Source organism: Amblyomma mixtum, chromosome 4, assembly GCF_055824585.1.
Source record: "Amblyomma mixtum isolate Tamu chromosome 4, ASM5582458v1, whole genome shotgun sequence".
Classification (NCBI taxonomy): domain Eukaryota; kingdom Metazoa; phylum Arthropoda; class Arachnida; order Ixodida; family Ixodidae; genus Amblyomma; species Amblyomma mixtum.
In genome coordinates, this window is record NC_143015.1 from 23,104,754 (window position 1) to 23,125,858 (window position 21,105).

A 21,105-nucleotide genomic window follows, 5' to 3' on the forward strand; every position below is an offset into this window, starting at 1 on the left:
TTCGAATCCGAAAACCAAATCACCGCAGCTGGTTGGCTTGCCCATCGTACCTAGAGGTAGGCTGAGCGGAACGATATAATTTTGGTTTTTAAGTTTTTATTGTGTTCTGTATGCATGCCGTACTCGTACAAGGCCCCCTAACGCAGAAAGGAAGCGTAAACCTCCTCAATACCTCGAGCACGCGGGGGGGGGGGGGGGGGGGGCATTCGGACCGGTGCTTTTCAAGTTTACTCCTCCCTCCTCTCTTATTTTATTTATCGACTCGAGGAGTTGTTATATGAGAAGACTAGGACTGAGGGCTCAGTTGCGCCGTAGACGCGCTGACCTATTTTCAAACCGACACCTAATACACAATGAACATTTAGTTTACAAACTCTTACCCTGCTTTCATTTTCACCTCGCTGCTTCCTGGGCACTTGTTATAGCAGCAGGCATTTGCACCTTCCTTAGGTCTGGGTGCAGAAGCGGCCGTCAGTGAACAGTACTCTGCATTAACGAAAAATTAGAAGTTGAGCGCGAAGGCAGGTTTTATTGATCGACTTGAAAATCAAATCAAGATGTAGTCTTGTCTACTGGCCTCAGAAAGCGTGTAATAAATAAGTTGAATAATGTCTAAGGTACACACATGAAAAAATATTTCAACGTTATCTTACCAAGAGCCGAGCGGTGGCAAGTGCATAGCTGCAGCAGCGTTAATTTAAGAAAGTGGCAATTTCATCGGACTTGCTATTGCACGCCGGAAAGAGCGCTACAAAAACGAAACGAATGAGATGCCACTATTTCACCGCCACCAAAATTTATCATTAGTTTACTGCATTTCTTTTTATTTTCACATAGAGCCGCCAGGATTGAGACTATAGCAGGTGGGGATACAATGAGCCCACAAACTGAACCATAGCAGTAACCAGCATATGACAGATCATGAGAAGAAATGAATACGAAAAGCAAGATTTTGTCAGTGCTTAGTCGCAGAATGTCCGACTTTTTTCCAAGGCAGCGCACTAGTGAAGCTAGAAACTAAATTCCTAACTTCTGTTCTGCACGGAGAAAAATAGCCGAAAAAGGTACTACCAAGATTGTTTAGATTGTGACTGAAAATATCTTTTAAAGTTTTAGATAGCTGTGGAGTGAATTCATGAACAATTACCTCATAAACGTGATCAACTACGTTAAACGTTCAGTACGACTCATCTTGAGAACAAACAGCGCTTACAGACAAAGGACCAGAACAAGAAGGACACACAACTGCGCTGTTTGTTCTCAAGATGTTCCCCAACCAACTCGCCCAGCAACATACCTTGCTCAGTACGACTCCACGAGAACAATAGAAGATATCGGGATTCCAAGATCGCTTCTACCTCGTAGTTGTAATCCTTGCGGCCTAAAGTGCTCCAGTGGGGGAAGTCACGCTTTGGCATAATTACTTGAACTGATAACAGGCATGGATATATCACGAGATTTAAATTTTAGGGGACCTTGCGCAGATCTCAGACAGCCCCGTCTAAATGACCTGTTTAGGATGTGATCCAAATTCGTTCACAGGTTATTTAAAGGCGCCTTGGAAATGCTGAAGAATTGGAGCCCTTTTGAATGATTTTTTTTTTTATTTGCGCTTTCAGAGGTAGTTTTCCACCAGCCTCATAAGAAGAGTTGGCTCGCTATTGTTGAATTCCATGTTTGTTAAATGAATGAGAAAAACTGCAAATCTTGCATTTTCAGACGGCAATCAACCGAACTCGCGGAGTGAAGGTATACAGGGTCTGTTCTGAAAGTAGTAGGACTCATTAAAAAAAAAAAACATTTATTCATGTGAATAGTACAAATGATTAAAATTCTTCGAAGTAGCACCTTTCCGCATCTACACAGGGCTGCCAACGAGTTTTCCAGTTTTCGTACGCCTCCAGGAACGCCTGGACCAGAATGCTGTTTAGCTCCCTCGTCACGGCCTCTTGGACCTCCTCAGCCGATCCGTGATGCTTCCCCTTGAGCGTCGATTTTATTCTTGGGAATAGAAAAAAGACTGACGGGGCCAAGTCGAAGCTGTAGGGGGGCTGAGGAAGCATTGTCACCTTGTGCTGGGCAAGATACTCCCCTACGCGGAACGCTGTGTGGCTCGGCGCGTTGTCACGGTGCAGCCGCCAATTGTTTGCGATGGCTGGGCGGACACGAACAATGCGTTTTCGCAGTCTTTTGAGGACTTTCACCTAAAAAACTGCATTAACTGTTTGTCCAGATGGTACGAACTCTTTCTGGATGACACCATGTCGTTCAAAAAAAGCAAATGAGCATGAACTTTTGCTTGGATTTGCTCATTCGCGCTTTCTTGGGGCGTGAGGAAGGAGGGGTGTGCCATTCTGAGCTCTGCCGCTTGCTTTCAGGGTCGTAGTCAAAGACCCATTTTCGTTGGTCTCGCTGGTCTCGCGACACATTTTCGTTGGTCTCGCTGGTCGAAGGGCGTCAGGAGCGGTCATCATCTTCCACTCTTTCCCTGCCTTCTCGGAACGGCTTGTGCCTCTCAAAAACACCTGATCTACCCATGGCAGCATCACCGTAGGCCCCCTTAATCATGTCATGGGTCTCTTTGCCCGTTTTAGTAAGCTTTACACAAAATTTTATCGCGTATCACTGATCTAGTAAACACTCCATGATTCTCCGTGACGCAGCGCTTCGATAGGGGTTCACAGTACAAGCGACCAGCTCTTTTCAACGGCCGAGAGCAGACTGCCGATTTTTCCCAGCGTTCCCAATATCCCCCTTCACCTATCCTGCGCGCGCAGACCGCCTCACGTCCGCCCATTCGCCCAGGAAAAAATCAGTCCTACTACTTTCAGAACAGACCCTGTATGCCAGTGCTCCCTGTCGCAGAAATTGCAGACAAATTTATTACAAAAATTCCAGACATCAAGACATACTTATAGCCATGGTGTTCCGGCCTCTGTCTCTCATGTCATATTTTCTTTTATATAGATGTCATCAGACCTAAGTACATATTTCTTCGAAATCCAAAGGCCGCGATCCGCCAGGTGCTTCAATCTGACAGCTATTGGAGATATCTTATCCTTCTCGTTCTGCCTGTGAACGGCTTTCAGTGAGCGACATTCCATTGTCTGTATTGTCAGCTCAGCGCTCAGGTCCGCTAGGACGTTATATTCATTTTCGCCCTGTTTGTAGGCAACACCACGTAGCTCGATATTTTTCCGCTGTGAGTACTCCTCAGAACTCACAACGTTTTCCTTCAGCAGTTTTAAAGCTTTCTCTCTCTCTTCTGGCCGCCATTGCCTGCAGACAAATGGGCACGCGGATCGCGGCTCCGCGTTGTTTACGCAACTCTCTCTCCATCCCATAATTTACTTTGGAGTAACGTCTTGCGCTTACTGGTGCAAAACCTACAAATGACAAGTATCCGTCATCACCAACTGTCACGCTCACTGGTAGGACAAGAGCAGGAATCGTACCACCATGTTTTCTCCAACGCAGGAGCGACGAAAAGAAAGCGCGAGGTACACGCACACGCACATATAGATATTCACATACTACACAAAGATCTGTAAAGCTTTGAGGATGAGAGCCGGTCTGTGGCACACATTTTTAATATTACAATAAAATCGGCGCTCGGCCTGCGGCACTCAGTGACGATTCAGTAAACGAAACACAAGGAATAATCACTGTCCCTCTGAACACAAATACCTCTATGCAACACACAGAAGCCTTTTTACCGAATTCCATCTAGGAATACGAGTGAAAAATTCAGGGGGCAGTTTGGCTCGCTAAAGTGCTGCAAGGCGAAAGCGTTTCCTGGCGCACTGTTTGTTTTTATTTACTTTTTTATTTTTCATGTTTTGTTTTTTATTTATCTTTTGCTCCTTTTCTCAATTTTATTGTTTTTTATTTTTTCCCACATATTTTGTTTCGTTTTTCTTTTTGTTTATTTCCTTATTTTATTTTTTATTTTCCTTTTCTTGACTTTACTCCTTTTATTTTATTATGAAATCCGTGCATTCACTAGATGCGCCTTTATTCATTCTGGAACCTTGAGCCTTTTAAGCAGTGACGCTGAAAGGCGGACGAATCCGCCGACGCGTCTGTCGACACTTCTGCCGACGCGTCTGTTGACACTCCTGCCGACGCGTCTGCCGACACGGCTGCCGACGTGTCTGTCGACACGGCTGCCGACGCGTCTGCTAACGACAGTATGAGGCATTGAAGGCTTTCGCCTTAATACCACTAATCTCGGACTACGAGACCAATCCGGCTGGGGACGCCGGTGGGCGGCGCGACCAGCGAAGGTGGCCATCTTCGGAAAGGTCCGTAATCACAGCAAACGTGAAAGAACGTGTTTTAAGGCGAAAGTCTTTAATGCTTCATAATGTCGTGACCAAGACGTGTTAGCAAATGTGTCCGCGTTTCGGATGCATGCCTTATATGGGCATATGCCAATCAATTGCCAGTCGATACTTAATCGGGGGCAATCGAAAGACATCTGAACATGATATAAAGGGATTTCATGATTATATCATTGTACTTAATGACTAGACCACTAATTGGTAATTAGTAGTAGTTAAGAAGTGGCATGTGGGACTGTACACTGCGCCTGTGCCTTAACTAACACTAATTAATCAGTGTACTAGTTAGGTGAAGTTAACTATCACTAACCATACATTAACTAGTATCACGAAATGTGCAAGTCATGTTTCACCATCATTAACCATCATTAATAGTTAGACGTTTCGTAGGCACTCTGTCGAACATTCTGCAGAGTTCCATCACTTGACAGGTGAGTGACAGGACATGATGGATGGCATTAGAAGAATGGTAAAAACCAATTAGCTTAATTAACCTTTCTAGTAAGACCACATAAAGAAATAAAACCGAGTGGGAAATTGGACGAGTTGGGGAATCGAACCCCGGTCTCCGGAGTGCGAGACGAGCACGCTAACCATTCCGCCATGCCAGCTTGATGGCTTGGAATGAACAAAGGCGCGTCTAATGAGCATGGTCTCTTCGTTCACTCCCGTCTTCCTCCCTTCCCGTTACGGTGAGGTTCAGGTGCACACCGAGATATGCGAGAGAGAGATACATTTCCTTTCCTCTAAAACCAATTTACCTTTGAAAGAGAAATTCTAGAGGCCCGTGTACTGTGCGATGTCAGTGCACGTTAAAGAACCCCAGGTGGTCGAAATTTCCGGAGCCCTCCACTACGGCGTCTCTCATAGCCTTAGTCGCTTTGGGACGTTAAACCCCATAAACCAAACCAATTCACCGTCGAGCAGGGCATAGAGCCGAATGGGCGATGGCGTTCTGTGGACTCCCTGGCAGCGTTGCAAGACGCTGTCGCGTTCCACTCTTAGAGGCGAAGCCTAACATCTTAACAACGCATCAGTGACACAAAGAGCAACACTGCGCTTAAGGCTTTCGCCTCACCGCACTTTAGGTCAACAAAGTGCCCCCCCCCCCCTGAATTTTTTCCCCAATGCCTCGAAATCATAGCGTTGTGACGCCAAATCATTCCCATGGCAGTGATCTGGCTCAGCAAGGTGGAAATAATTAAACATGTTGATGCGCTCCTCATTCCCTTTCTTCAGCTCCGTTCCAACACCGCGGCAGGGATATCGGCATTTTTTGTGTGTGTGAGTGGCATATCATTGCCGTTTTTTACCACGGCTACCGTTAAAACAAGCTTCACACTTTACGTCATCACAAGCAGCTTGAAAACAAAACGAAATGAAGCGCGAGAAATGGCTGGTCTAGATGAATATTTTAGGCGGCTTTAGAAGTAGTCGCGAACATCGTTTTTTTGGTGGCGTTGCAGGTGAAGATGTGCACTTGTAGCGCTTGTTTCTTAGTTCGTGATTAGGGTAAGGGATAAAGAAAGAATCTTACTTTCTGCTGGTGGGCACAGGTATTGCCTGCAACACTTTGGGTACACGGCGTTACGTTGTCCATAGTCTACCAACGCACAATCGGGCTTCTCGAAATCCTGTACTTCAGGGCACCTGTAAGGAAGACAGTAACACCGAGAAAGTTGCACAAGCCCAGAATTTGGAGAGAAAAAATTTCTAACGATATTTTTCAGGTTTCTGGTCATGTAATAGAACGGCTGCAGAATCGTCCTTGCAAATATTTGTCGTACGAACTTGCATCGTAGAATTTCACTGCATGCTATGTCTAGCAGGCAAGATCCAATGCCAAGGCTCAGGGGCATCTCTGCAAAATAGAACCGCTGGGTTTTGTTATGTGTGGAGAATCACGTATTAAGGCGGAAGCCTTTAATGTCTCATCGTTGTAAGCAGCAGTTGTCGACAGAAATGTCACGCTTTTCAATTGGTCGAAATGGTCGTGACGTCACAGTGCACGCATTTCAAACGGGGCCAATTGTACTTTGGCTAGTAACCATGCAACCAATTGAAGGGATCGTATAGTGATGCTCCAAGTAAGTGGGACTGAGCTTAGTTAATTGCTTAATTACCCAATTAGCCTAATTAACCTTTCTATTCAGGCCACATAAACAAATAAAACCGAGTGTGAAACTGGTCGAGATCGGGAATCGAACCCCGGTCTTCGGAGTGCGAGACGAGCATGCTATCAACTACGCCATGCCAGCTCGATGATTTGGAATGAAAAAAGGTGCGTCTAGTGAATACTGTGTCTTCGCTCACTCCCATCCTCCTCCCTTCCCCTCCGGCGAGGTTTAGGTGTCCACCGAGATATGAGAGACAGATGCATTTCCGTCCTTCAAAAACCAATTTACCGACGAGCGAGGCGTAGAACCGAAAGGGTGATGGTGTTCTGTGGACTCCCTGGCAGCGTTTCAAGATGCTGTCGCGTTCCACTCTTAGAGGCGAAGCTTAAGATCTTAACCAACCATCAGTGACCGCCCTTTAGGTCAAAAAAGTGCCCCCTTGAATTTTGACGGGTGTCCACCGAGATATGTGACACAGTTACTGCGTAATTTCCTTTCCTCAAATACAATTTTCATTTTCTTCATTACGGGCCATCTTTGTCTTTCTTATTTCAGTCCCACTTCCTCCTTTACTCTACGGTGCGGTTCAAGTGTCCACCGAGATGACAGAGGATTACTGCGCCATTTCCTTTCCTCAAAAAGCGTTGCGTTCAAGGGGCAAGGCATCGCGCCGAACGGGTGGAGGCGTTCCGTGGACTTCCTAGCAGCGCTACAACACGCTGTCGCGTTGCACTCCTAAAGGCGAAGCTTAAGTGTAATTAGCCGTTAATTAGTATTCAGGCATTAATCAGTATTTAGCCATTAATTAGTGATTTGTCATCACTTAGTAATTAGTACTCAATTATATGTGACGCCACCAGTGCCACAGAAGCAGTCAAAGTGGATCCGAAAACGCTTTCGCCTCTAAGCACTTTAGACAGTCAAAGTGCCCCCTGAATTTTTAAACACTACATTACTAGTGGCTGTGACAGGAATGCGTCAAAATGGCGTTCTAATCTAACTTCAGCGATGCATGTGAACCTGAGCGTGTTTCCAAAGCCTTCGTCTTCTCTTTGCAGTTCCATATCAATATTTGCCAGTGCAACTGCTACACTGTTATCTCTTTCCGCAAAAGACATATTTTTACCCCAAAAAGCCTATTTTTGAAAAGTTTTGAACGTGTTCGCTGAAACACCCGGTATTTAAAAGAATTCGTCACAAGCAAACCGTCCAAACACATACTACAAATGCTGCACTTAAGCCTCTGTACTCGATAATGATTTTGTTTGAGTCCGTTTCAGCGCAGTCGTACCAAGTTACTGTGGCGGAGAAGCTTTTCCGGTCATGACTGACATGGCAGCATGATGAAAGTCCCAGAACTGCGCCTTGCGGTACAGACGGTTTTTTCCTACAAACGTCCATATCTGCAAAGAAAAGACAAGCCGAGAAACGCATACTTCTAAACGCTACTTTGTGACCTTTTCTGTTTGTGAGTTGCAATCAGGATGTATTAAACTACTTTCAGCAACCAAAAAAAAAACATTGACAGTTAAGAAAATGCGCTGAACAATAATAATAATGACATTTTGATGTATAAAAATCAAGAAAAACAATCTTCAATTAATATTTCGACAGTGCAGCTCTTACAGTAAGACACAAATTTTATTTTCCCTCATGAAAGCAAAATATTTCTTATCCGTTCGGCAGCTTCTTTTGTTGTGGCAGGGCGAGTACAGTTGTGCGACGCAGACTGGGCAGTGCTACAGATGGCGCTGCTGTTGCCACAAGTTTAGGTCCCACAATGCTACGAGCATATATGTTTTTACTGCTGCATATAGTATTTCTGCTTCTTGACTGCTATAATTTTGACCACTATTTTCTTTCCGTATGCACGCGGAATGGCGCTCTCCATTTAATCGCTTGCCAGACAGCAGCCTACCATCTCCTTTTAAATTTAAAGAGAGCGTCTAAGCGCACTACTTCAGTGCTGTAACGTTTATCATAAGCCATACATGCAGTTAAGAATGACCAATATTGTTACGGGAAAGAACGCACGGCGTACGGTCTACGTCGGCCGAGTGCCGTGCGCTGAAGAGGAGGCGCGGAGGGAGCACGGCAAAGCGCGCGCGCGCAGAGGCCGGTAAAGACTGGCCGACGCCCGTATGTCCTTCGTCTTCTCTTAGGCTCCTGGGATTGGTTTTCTCTGGATGAGCCTGTCGTCCCGCTACATATTTTTGGTGTCAGAAGTGGGATGGCGCTTACCCGCGCCGGACCAGCTGGAGGCTAGGTTGGGGGCGGTCGAGCGCGAGCTCCGTAATCTTCTGCCAATCGACCCGAAGCGCGGCGGGCCGGAGCCTTCCGTCCACACTCCACACATCCACACTCGCGCCCGTCGGGCTGGCCTCGCAATAGGATCGTGGGGTGCAAGGCGCGGGTGCGCCCCTTGCGGCCCGCCCGCTCGGATAGGCGGCGGAGTTTGGAGTCTTACCAGGTCCAGCTGCTCGCCATCGCGGAGGAGCAAGGGTGGGACGCCAGCACGAAGGTCGCGATGCTCGTCTCCAAGCTGCGGGGTCGACGGGCAGAGCTGCTCCCGAACGCGCCCCGCGTTGATCTGGGCCGGTACGACGCCATCGCGGGCCTCCTCGCTGAACATTGCGGGTCGGGACAGCCAAGCTCCAATACAAGCGCCTGCGTGCTCGTGGGCAGGAGCCCGAGGAAAGCTCCCAGGAACTTTTCCGCGGCTGTTCAGCGTTTGGCGTCGCAGTCGCTGCTGGGCGCGCCACCAACCACCGTGAGCCTGGTCGGCACGGAACCTTTTGTGGGCGCTATTCGAGACCCTGAGGTCCAGCACCAGGTCCGCTTCGGGCGTCCCGAGTCCGTCCGCGCCGCTGTGAACCTCGCTGTCGAGGCCAATATGATCTTGCGGGCCACGCGCGCGGAGCGAGGGGCTCTTCGTACTTCCACCACGGAGTGGGCTTCTCGGTCCGCAACCTCCACTGCGGCTCCCGGCTGAAGAAGGTGTGCCAGCCTGACCGTGACCGGCTTCCGTAGCGGCCAGCGAGGCCACTATTCGAGGTACTGCGTCGGCGTCGGAGGGACTGCGTGGATTACAGCAAACTGAACGCCGTCACTCATCTCGACGTCTATCCGCTACCTCGTCTTGACGAAGCCCTAGACCGACTGAAAAGGTCCCAATACTTCAGCACCTTGGATCTCCTTTCGGGCTACTCGCAGGTACCACTTCATCCCGAAGACGTGGAAAAAACGGCGTTTGTAACTCCCGACGGTATTTGCTAGTTCAACCACATGCCCTTTGGTCGCTTGAATGCTCCGGACACGTTCCAACGCCTCATGGACCGCGTCTTGAGCTATATGAAGTGGACTATGGCGCTAATCTACCTGGACCACGTAATTCTCTACGCGGAGACGTTTGAACAACACCAGAGACGCCTCAAACTTGTACTCGAAGCCCTTACCTCTGCTAGACTTCGCTTGACATCAAAATATATTTCTTAGGTTTCGCGGAAGTACTTGGGTCACGTCGTGAACCAGCATGGCATTCGTCACGACCCTGAAAAACTGCAAGCGCTCACAACCTACGAAGCTCCCCCACCACTCCCAAAGAGCTCAAAAGTTCCCTTGGATTCGCTTCCTATTTCTGTCGCTTCATTTCTGACTTTTCCAAGTGGAAGCGCTCCCTTGACCGCAGTGCTGACGAACGCCGCGTGGAGTTGGACACGGGGCCAACAGCTCACGTTCCTTGATGTCAAGAATGCCCTCCTATAGCCTCCTACGTTGGCGCACTATACGCAGCCCAAACAATCCTCTACACGGATGCCAACGAAGATCGGCTCGGCGCAGTCCTCCTGTAGGAAGACGAGTCTGGCGATCACAGGTTCCAAGCATATGCCAGCCGCCAGCTCTTCGACGTTGAGCGCCGCCAGCACTCTTCGGAACTCGAATATCTCGTCGTTGTCTGGGCTGTCCAGAAGTTCCATCCCTACCTGTACGACTATCAGTTCACCATGGTGACGGACAATAGCGCTCTCACTTGGCTGCAGTCCGCCAAACTTTTCAATGCGAAGATTGAACGCTGGTCCCTGCAGCTTCGAAAGTATAGGATTTTACCATACTGCATCGTCGCGGCTCTGCCCACCAAGATGCCGCCTTCCTTTCTCGGTATCTCTGCTCTGTGACGGCTTTGACGGACCTGAGGACCGCGCAAACGCAAGATCCCGACATTCCTGCCATAACCTGCTCCCTCAGCACCGGTGCCGGCACACGCCACCGAAAACTGCGCCGGGTCAATCGAGTGAAGAATACCCTCTTGTGCTATGTGAAGCGGCTCCGTGATCGACCTCCCGTATGGTTACCAGTGGCGCCGGCAATGCTGCCCCAAGGCTGGTCACGTTGATCGCGGCAATACCTCCTGCCAGACATGTCAGTAGTCAGTACAGGAAACCGCCCACTCGAGCACCCAAGTCACCTCTGCAGGCTTTTCTGCTAACAAGTTCACCTTTCGAGCTGGTTGGGCTGGACCTTTTGGTCCGTTTCTGAAGAAGCGCGCCGGCAACCGTCATCTTCTGGTTTCGACCGGCCGCTTCTTCAGGTGGGTCGAAACATTGCCCGTTCCTGACACGTCGTCCGCCCATGCCGTCTCGTTTGTGGAACGGCATCTCGTCCTCCGGCATGATGTGCCCCGACGCCTCTTCACGGACCGCTCCTTTATGTCGGACGAATGTGAGCCAGCCCTCCGCTCTTTTGGCATTGCGCATTCCACTACCTCCGTCGTCACCCCAGTCCAACGGCCTCGTGGAGAGTGTTAACCGGGCACTGACAGATATACTTGCGTACTACGTCGCTCCATCCCACACAAACTGCGATCGTTTTGTTCCTGCTGCCGTTTTCTCCATCAACAGTGCGGCGCAGGAAACAACACAGGGTACGCCGTTCTCGGTCGTTTATGGCACAACGCCTTCTATTCCACTCGATACGCAGTTGAACCTGCCCCACCGGACTTCGCCCAACGACTTCGTCGTGCCCGCCTCGACGCCCAGCGTAACCTTCTCAGGCCTTATGCGCGTGTGGTGGTGGTGGTGAAAACTTTATTTACAACTGGGGAGTTTGGGACACAATATGCGTAAGCGGCCAATGAGGCAGCTCCACCACCTCCTCTTTCCGACCCGACGACTTGGTCCTTGTTCGCTGCACAGCGCTGCTGGCCGTGCCGCGAAGCTCTTGCCCCGATACCGCGAGCCTTACCGTTTCGTTGCCTGGCAGAGCCCTGCGACATACCGATGGAAGACCTGCCCCTGCGCATCGCCCACACCGTGTGCACCCCATTTTTCCGGAGCATGTTTCGAACACGAAGAGAAATGTCTCCCGCGCCCGCAGTGAACCCGACTTAGCTACCGGGTCGTGCTTACTGGTTACAATGTCGTCACCACTGCCACCGCTGCCTGCTGGCTTCTTGCGTTCCCCCCAAAATGCCGCCCCATAAATGGAGCGCCGTTCCATGGGAGCGAACCGCTCGAACTTCTTTGTAGCCGTGCATTATCGTCGACTCTTCTATCGGGGTCCATCTCAAAGTACGCCAGCGCAGGGGCGACAACCCCTCTCTCGGGCATATCTCCGTAGTGTGCTGCGGGCGCAATGGTGGACCCCTGAACCCCTTGGGGAATTGTGCTTGTTACCTTCCTGGGTGGTCCTGTCGCCGATGCCCTGGGTCAGTTCCCCTACCGATATGTGACGTGTGACTACACTCGCATGAGGTTCGCTGCTCGGTCAGCAGCGGCCAGCTATCGCTGATGGGCACGCAGAATCACGAGAATCTCAACAACCACTAGGTGGTCCAGACAGCGCCAGACGCAAACGAGCTGCTTGCGGTGCGAACCGATCAAATGCGGCTGCATCGTGTGCCTGAAGCGCTTGCTACGGAAGTCAAACCTACACAGCCACCACTTCCCGTCGCCCTTGGCCAGCGACTTCAAGAGCGCCCACATTAGCCGGTCGCACTGGTCTCACTGGTTCAACCCAGTGCAGTGCAGCGATCGTAACCCCCAAGTGGAGACAAACAGCAAGCACTGCACGAACCATTCTTCACCAACCAAGAACCACATTGCACTGGTCTCACTGGACTATCTTTCGTTCCCCCCCCTCCCCCTCGGTGGAAAGACGTTACGGGAAAGAACGCATGGTGTACGGCCTACGCAAGCCGCCTACCGTGCGCGGAAGCAGAAGAGGCGCGGAGGGAGCGCGGGGGAGCGAGAGCGCGCAGAGGCGGATAAAGATTGGCCGACGCCGGTCGGTGCTTCGGTTTTTCTCCGGCTTCCGGATGTGGTTTTCTCTGACTAGCTGTCGTCCCGCTGCAGTATACAGAAGCGTAAAAAGCACTTCTGTCAGAAAGACAGCTCAGGCACCATGATCTGTGGATACGGAAGTACCGCGAAACAGTTTATAATTTTTTGTTTTTCATTTACTTTCACCAGGTTACTTTCAGAGCCAACTAATTTGCGAAAAGCCATCAGAAATGGTAATTTCTTCCATTTGCACAAACCTGAGAGTGCTTGTTCCTGCCAAATTTATGCGCTCTCCGAAACACACATTTTGTCGTAGTAAACGGAATGCTCAATAATGAGCTCAAGTAAAAATTTTCAGTCGGCCTCTTCTTTTTTCCTTCTTTCGTGCTTAGGAGCACGCCCAGCGTCCTTCCTATTTAAGTACTTGAGTGCGAAAGCGCTCACCCACCTTTCATCGTACTTGGCGATGCGTTTGGCAACCTTGACCGCCTTCTCACCTTGGTGTGCGCTAAATTAAAGGCGAGGTCAGCGACAAAGCTGAGTGTTTCTAACTTTGGAGTTATACGGCTTAAGCAATTAACAATGGCGTCTACGCTACTAAAGCGGAACATCTGGAAGATCTAAAATAACATATAAAGTTGAACACGACTATTCACAATAATTACCTAGTGGCAAAACCTTTCTCAACACGTAGCGCGATAGGCTGAGGCGATCACAGAGGGGTCTAAAATAGCGGATAACGACGCTGCCCTGTTAGAGCCGGCGGTGCCTGTAATTATGCCCAGGGATGTGCTATGCTAGAGCTTACTTGCGCCCCTAACCATTCACTAAGAAAAAGTAGGGGATGTTTCCAATAGGTTCAGCTTTTAGTGAGCTTTCTTGCCGGCCGCATAGTGAGCTTCTGTTTCACAGCGGTTTCTCGGCAAAGTTACCTTGAATTTGCAGAGAGAAGGCGTTAAAGACATTTAAGCTTTCTACCTTTGGCCGGTGCGATATTCTTGCGTTTAAAACACACGCTCCTGTGAACGGATTGAGAGGGAAGCCTCAAACGTAGAAATGGTGGTCTTCTGAGGTTTAGTCGCCACCTCCCTTTGCATCGGTTTATAGTTTACGAGAGACAAAGAAAACAGATACCGTTCTTTGTTTAGATGCACTGGATTAGTGAATTTAACGAACAAATTGCGTGGTGTCCCGCAGTATCACACTCCTGTTCTTACAGCCTGGATATGATGAGCTGTGCTTTTTACAAAACGCATCCTGAATGCTGAAGACCTTCCATGAGCGGCACGAAAGAATGTCTACCTCTGGTCATAGCCACTATGCTAATAATGCAACTCTATCCCTTGTTTCGGAAAGCAGAACAAAATAGATTTTCTGTACTCACCTGCGACATATTAAGGGAGGCACCTGTCGATGATCATTGAAAGCACTACGCGACATTTGATTGCATTTCACAGGGCTCATAAAAGTGCACTTGTTATGGTCCCGATACTGTGTTTTTGACGAATGGTTAGCATTTTGCTCTATTATGCGTGTTTTACAAAAAGGATCTCGAATTGCTATAGTCCATGAATAGCTGAAATAAATTAGAAATTAAATGCCCTTCAGCCACATCAGCACATCGTAGGTTAATCGCTTCTCTCTTAAATGCCTTCCTAGTAATTTGCGTCAAAAGCCAAACCGAATTTTCCCAAAGTTCTTGAAAGCATCATGCTAGATTTCGCTTAGATGACACTTGAACACTTGTGAAAGGCACCTGATTCGCGTGGTTTACACGTTAAAGCTACCCTGTAATCTTCTTCTGTTCATATAGTGGAAGGCCCGAATTAGGTTAGACCCACAAGGGTTCAATTGACAACAACCGTGGTGCCAGTGTGCAACAAGTTTTTGGCCCTACATCTATCGTAATGCAACTGTTGCGTCAGAGATTCAACCTGGGAACGGAAGGAACCAAAAGCCCTATTCACTGACTCACCACAGCACACTTTGGTGTAATGGTTTAGCATACCTCTATACACTTCGGTGTACAGCTTGCTGAAAGTTTTCGTTGTGCCTGCAATAAAAACACCATAGGTTGTCTATGAATGCATAAGTCAAGAAAAGTTCGCGCTAACTTCTCAAAATATTATGAAGCGCAATGGACACGTGATTCAGCTATAATGAAAAGAAACTTCAAAATTGGCAGAAGTAAACTCCGACTGCCGTGTATTATGAACAGTACTATTCTTTTTCTGAGATGTGACCACCAGCAGTTTGTCATTTCGCATCGTTTTGAGGAGGTGCTAATTTTCTCTAGCCATAAAGATTGAGAGTGCTTTTAATGAAAAGAAACAAAACGCGCTGGCTACTGGATCCCGCAGAACTAGCTGCGACTTCTAATATGCTGTAGACTCACCACCAAAAATAAAAGTATTTTGGCTACCAAAAAGTTCAGTGACCACTTGCGCTAAACTAAACGACTAAACAGTGACCACTTGCGCAAATTTACGAGCCATAAATACTGACCATGGATAATGTGGGTGTACTAGTAGTGATGATCCCTGGAAGAACTTTCTCTTCCAGTGAAAGATAATCCCGAAGGCGCTAGCTCTTTGCCCTCAACATTGGGAACTCTCTCACAGATAAGAACTCGTTCCAGGCCATAAAGATTCAATTGCCTACCTCACAATTCAGAATTACGCCCTCGATTGGACTAGATAAACATGCAAAGGAGCGCCGGAAAAGATGTCAAAGGATTACCACGGCTTGCTTTCTTCTTTCCTATTATCCAAGAAGTCAACAAGCCGAACTTGTAGATCGTTGTGCTAACTCTGTTTTTTCAAAGCACTTATTTGGGAAGTTACTGTTTTGCCATATTTCTGTGTTTGTCTGTGTTTGCCAGTTTCATTACTCAGCCATGTGTCGTCGTCCTTCCTTAGAATTCTCAGAACAGCTGGTGTTTCTCTGGCTGCAGCAATGCTGCTCATTCAGCACCACAGTCACTGCAAAATTGTTTGGAATTTGAAATTTTCTGCCCCGATCCTGAATAAGCGCTGGAATTGCTGTCACAAATCTGCTACACAGACAAGCACCCAACATGATGGCCGGCAAGGTTGCAGAATGGATCTTATAAAGAGTAGAGGCAACTCTATTATAGACGTGGTAGACACTGTAAAAACGTTACAATTTTTCTTTCAGAAGAACCTGAGCTGTGACAATCACATTTGCTGCATTTATAAAAAACGTCAAACTTCGTTGAGACTTTAGCAAAATTTTGCCCCTATCAACCCATATCGGTTAAATTATTATTATGCAATACAATGTTAATATGGCAAGTTAACTGCCGTTCTCTTGCCTGGAGGGGTACTTCCAGGAGCTGACCTACGCAATATACATACAGCAAAAAAAGGTAGTACATTACATGCTAATGTTGACGACCTTTCACGTTTCGATGAATTGTTAAGCGGTTCAAAGTTTACCAATTTATAATTTATGTTAAATTTCCTCTGCCAATACACCTCTCTCCTCTGCCAATTCCCTTTTCCCGCAAACAAATTGGCCGACCGATTTTACGTCATACCGTCCGAAGATGACTAGTTACGAAAAATTTTTGAAGTTTTTCGGTAGGATCGTCTAGTACAGGGTCTACAAGAATATTGCTTGTTAGGCCTTTGTATTTCATTGGTGTAACATGCGACGTCTGCATTTCTGTTCACGCCCTGCACAGACAGCGAAAAATGTGCCTTCAGTGTTATGGCGCCATATGGACACTTGTTATACAAGGTAATCTGCGACACTATCTTCTCCTGCATGGTTTGGGTGAAAATTTTTTATTTCATTCCCTTTATTCCTTACACTTCGTAAACGCCATATAGCGGCTTGGGTATCTCAAGCGAAAACCGCTCGCTTTTATGCCCCTAGTGTGCAAGCATCACTGCAATGTAAATAAGCATAATTGTCTTCGCAGTACCAATGTGATCAGCTCAGTGCGTTTGTTATTCTTACAATATTTTATGGCTTTCGTGCTGAGAAGGACAGCGGATGGCCATTAAGTCTTTTGTTTCGTTTTGATGTGCTTCTATTGAGAGAACTTGATTTTGAAGCATTGAATAAACAGCCCCACAAAATTAAAAACCTGCGGCGCCTCTTACAGCATGTTATTTATTTTGTTACTAGCGGCCTATTTTTATTTAAAAGCCTCCTGTTAAATTACCACATTTACAGCGCTTTCACAGGCCACAAGCATACAACTGGAATGCTTGGCAGCAATGCATCGACGTTTCTGGATGCGATCTTTAACCTTGTTTTCGAAGCGTTTATAGCTGTATAAATTGGTTTGGTTTATGGATGTTTAACGTGCCAAAGCAACTCAGGCTATGAGGGACGCCGTTGTGAAGGTCTCCGGAAATTTCGAGTTCTTTAACGTGCACCGACATCGCACAGTACACGGGCTTCTAGAATATCGCCTCCATAGAAAGTGAACCGCCACGGCCGGGATCGAACCCGCTTCTTTCGGGTCAGCAGCAGCGCACCATGCATACACCCCGGCGGCTATAGCTATATAAACGTACAAGCGCAAGGCACAGTCATTACACAAATCAATTCCATTCGGATCCTTGGACTGATCATCCGAGATCCGCCAGAACACCGAAACCATCGAAAATCTACACGTCTCGGTAAACCAGACCTCCAGACTGATGATCCAAGGCATAGGAAACATACGAAAAGGCGTCAAGGAAAAATGTATGCCGATTGGTGCAAGCCTTTGTCATCAGTAGGATGACCTACGCCCTGCCCTATCTCCATTTATATAGCGCTGAGAAGGTAAATATTCAAGGACTCATCAGGCAGGCCTATAAGGCAGACCTAAGCCTACCCATCAGTACCTCCACCGAGAAGCTACTGCAACTCGGCCTGCACAACACGCTAGACGAGTTTACTGAGGCCCAGGCGAGAATGCAAGAGCTCAGGCTCATCCCACCAGTGCGGGTAGAGTGATCCTTGAAAGGCTCGGAATGAAGCGGAACCGCTCAACGCAGACATCAACACAAAAATGCCGTCCATTGCCAGAAAGGCAATCACGGTAAAACCATTGCCGAAAAACATGCACCCCGTTCACCACGAAGGAAGACGCAAGGCCAGAGCACAAGCCCTAGCCAAGAAACTCGAGGGCTGACCGGATGTAATCTACGTAGACGCGGCCGCTTACCCTACACCCGCGGGAGCGTACGCGGTGATCTGCAGTGATCGAAGAAGGCCAACTCGTAGCAAACGCGACTGCACGAAAAAACTCGTGAGAAGTAGCCGAAGAAGCGGCAGTTGTCTTGGCGCTGACAAACACGCGAGCGGAAGTGATTGTCAGCGATTCAAAAGTCGCTATTGGAAATATTCCCAAGGGCAGAGTATATCCCATCTCCTTGGGAATTCTACTAAAATGAAATTGCATGGGCCAGGCACGTAATGAGAAAGCCGGATAACCCATGATCGTTTTAATTCAAGGACTAGATTCCAACAAAAGGCGTGCTCGGCGGGGAGTGCAGAGAGAAGGTGGGTAGATGAGATTGGGAAGTTTGCTCGGATGAGACATGGACGCAGCTGGCACACAAAAGGGTTAATTCTCGAGATATTAGCAGGCATTTGTCCTGCACTGAGCTCAGTAAGGTTGCTGATGACGATAGTGACCCTCCAAAGAGGCGATGACATTAATACCATACACGAGGATATTCTACAGCCAAGTAATTATTTTTATTGAAATAAACGGTGAAATACTAATAATACTAATTACATTTTATTGAAGGTCAAAATTGGATCAAGACGTCTATATCCACTGACCGGTGAAGCCCAAATTTATCGGCTCAACCAGAAAGTCCAGCCACGCTTACATAGAAGGAGCGTGGCTGCGAGGATGCGAACATCTGTTTTCTGTTTTTCGCCCCCCAGCGAATGCGCAGCATTTCCTGTTCTTATGAAAATGCAGCACATAGTTTCTGCAACTCGAAATGCTTAAAAGTCACCGACAGCTTTCGTTTAAGCCGCATTCGTATTTAGTGTAACTGACAGCCGGATTTATATATTATTTAATTTGACTCCAATACAAACGCTTGCTCTAGAGTAATTGAAATGTTCGGAATCCAAAGATTTGGCGCTATTTCAGCTTTTATTGTACTTCCAATTTGCAGTGCAGCAGGTTCTGCCATGAGTTAAACTGGAGTCGTTGTCTTCTTCTTTCTCTTTAGGAGAGGGTGTAATGAATACGCACCTTTAGCGTTTCCGAGGTGGTGAGTCTCTGTCCAGAACGAGTAAACTATAGAAAGACGAAAAGATCACTCAAATTCAGTAGTATGTATAAAAAGGCATAAAACTTCAATTAATTTTGGCCTTTACCTTTTCCTGCCCTGCCCAGACATGTGAGTGGTTGCTCCGAATTTATTTTAGACCGCGACAATAACTTGTGCGTTCCCGCCAAGCATAGAGTTTTGAGAAGACTCATGATTCAGTCTTATCAAGCTTGCTCTGGAGAAGTCTCAGAACGAGGCTCTTATCCCTCCACCTCAAGTCCCCAGATTAAGGACTTCCAGGATGCCTTCAAGGGCCTTTGTATGCTCTCAGCAGCCCAGCACCTACTTGTCAGAGAGAAGTGAATGAAACTCTTCCGGTTTTTCGTACCAGAAATGTGTGTTTCCTCTAACTCTGTGCACCACCTTTGCGAAAAGTAGCCAGGCTGTGGCTCTGCAGTGACGCTGTAGTCGGCAGTCGAAGAGTGCTGCTGACTACAGATTTACCGCACAGCCGCCTAGAGCTGCCGCGCAGAGGGCCACCGTGCAGCCGCCCGGAGGATTTTCCTTCGGTGTCTGCAACCTGGTTATTTTTGGAAAGTTGGTACTCTTGATGTCAGTTGAGGCGACAGTTTCATCAATAACGTCTGATCCCACGTATTTTGGTGGTTTTTTTCTCGTAAGTAACAATCCAATTTTGTAATCATTTGATGGTATACCTTTATCAGGCAACATAAAACAGAAATAACTCCACAAAAATGTGGAGCTTTCGATTAGTTTGAGGGAACGATCACGAATACAACTTTGTTGTGAATATTTTTGTTTTTAGAAAATTCATTTTTGTCGTTTAATACACAGCTTTTTAAGACAGAAAGATTGCCATGTTGAGGCCTTTTTACTAACGCTTCCACTTTAAAAAATATTTTAAAAGTAAACAAATTTTTACGCTCGTGATGAACACATCGTATTGATTTTTCCCCTAAAAGTGTCCATTCGTTTTGTTGGTGCCACCCTGTAAGATGTTTCCGAAAACCCCACTCCTATCTTTCTTTTAATAAGCATGGCACAGAGAAGAATATGAACTGCACTTACCTGAACGCTTTATCATTTTGCTTCATTGAATAACAAAAACAGCTAGAATGTGTAGAGTTCGTTGTGACTCCAACACATGACAGAAAAATTGTAATGTCCTACATGCTGCATTTTCTCTTTGCAACCCACGCAGGGCGTGATTGCATCAATATCATTCAACAACAATACCTTTGCCGTGAACAACCCTTTTTCTCGCTGTAAACTTGCCGGTGCGGCCAATTCGTTGTGAGGAACAAGTTCGTTCCCTTTTTTCAAATTTTACTTGGCGATTAAGAATGCTGCAGCATTTAGGATGTCGACATGCAGTTTCCGATTTGTAAGAAAATTCCCTGACTGGTGAAGTGAGGTGACGTGGCCGCATGTAATCACTCAAAGAGCCCCATCAAATTTGGCACCGCCTGATCGGTGATCTCCAAGATGACGTCATGAGGATCACGTGAGCCTAAAGGAACCAAAAGACACGTTACGTTGTGACGTCATCAGAAGCTGGCCCGCATGGCACGTGGGAATCTGTCCATCGGGTTGTGAGCTAACTACCCCCGTGCCCGTCACAATTAATTCAAGTAAATTCAATGTAATTGGCACCTGCGCTTGAGCTTACCGGAGTCGGGAAGAGTAATTTGAATCTGAGAAGCTGCACCGGTAGATATATTTTGTGCAGCCACCGGCCGGGGTAGTGGCGCAGTGCTTAATCGCTGCACCACTACGCCACTAAGGGTCTAGAGACTCCGAGTAGCAGAGGTATGAATGTAATGAAAGGGTCCTGGCAGCACCACATGAACACCAGTGGAGCAGTCACCGGGCGCAGCGAAGTTTACAAAATCTTAGTTTCTCCAAATTAAGAAGCTTGGCCACTCCTAAAATTCCTAAGGACCCCAAAAATTTTGGAAGCATGCCCACTGCGAAAAAAAGATTATTTGGATTAGTAGATCCAATTGGTACAACGCCATGTGACAATCGAATGAATTTTACTCCAACATTGAGAACGCGATGACTCATGCATGCCTCACAAGGCCCGTAG